This window comes from Syngnathoides biaculeatus, unplaced genomic scaffold (genome assembly GCF_019802595.1).
Source record: "Syngnathoides biaculeatus isolate LvHL_M unplaced genomic scaffold, ASM1980259v1 ctg69_pilon_pilon, whole genome shotgun sequence".
Taxonomy (NCBI): Eukaryota; Metazoa; Chordata; class Actinopteri; order Syngnathiformes; family Syngnathidae; genus Syngnathoides; species Syngnathoides biaculeatus.
In genome coordinates this window covers 127742-128733 of record NW_026907532.1, presented here as the reverse complement: position 1 = coordinate 128733, position 992 = coordinate 127742, and positions in this window count along the sequence as shown.

Here is a 992-nt window from a genome sequence, read left to right as displayed (position 1 = left end):
ATGGTATGAGGCTGAAGGACACACGAAAGCGGGCTTGCACCGCAATGGTTGTCATGGATGGATGAAAGGCCACCGTGAGTTCCACACTGGCTGTGCTGGCTCTATGAATAACAACCATGATTTCCACACTTGGGGTGAGCGGGCATGAACCAGGCATGGTATGCAGCTGAAGGACACCTGAAAGCGGGCTTGCAGCGCACTGGTTGTGCTGGCTGAGTGAAAGGCAACCATGACTTCCACACTTCGGGTGCATGGACATGAACCAGGCATGGTATGCAGGTGAAGGACACCCCCAAGCGTGCTTGCAGTGCAACGGTTGTGCTTGATGGATGAAAGGGAACCATGACTTTCACACTAAGGGCGACGGGAATGACTTCCACACTGGCTGTGCTGGCTGGCTGATGAATGACAACCGTGACTTCCACACGTGGGTGGGGTGCGCGGGCATGAACCAGGCATGGTATGCGGCTGAAGGACACACGAAAGGGGGCTTGCAGCGCAATGGTTGTAATAGGTGAATGAAAGGCCACCGTGAGTTCCACACTGGCTGTGCTGGCTGGATGAATGACAACCATGATTTCTAAACTTAGGGTGCACTGGCATGAACCAGGCATGGTATTCGGGTGATGGACACCCGCAAGCGGGCTTCCAGCGCACTGGTTGTGCTGGATGGATGAAAGGCAACCATGACTTCCACACTTAGTGCGAAAAGGCATGAACAACGCATGTTATGCAGGTGAAGGAAACCCGCAAGCGGGCTTCTAGCGCACTTGTGCTGGCTGGATGATTGACAACCATGACTTCCACACTTGGGGTGCGCGGGCATGAACCAGGCATGGTATGCGATGGGTAGACGCAACCAAGAGGGCTACCAGCGCACTTGTTGTACTGGATGGAAGAATGACAACCATGACTTCCAAACTTAACGTGCGCGGGCATGAACCAGGCATGGTATGCGATGGGAAGACGCACCAAGAGGGCTTCCAGCGCAC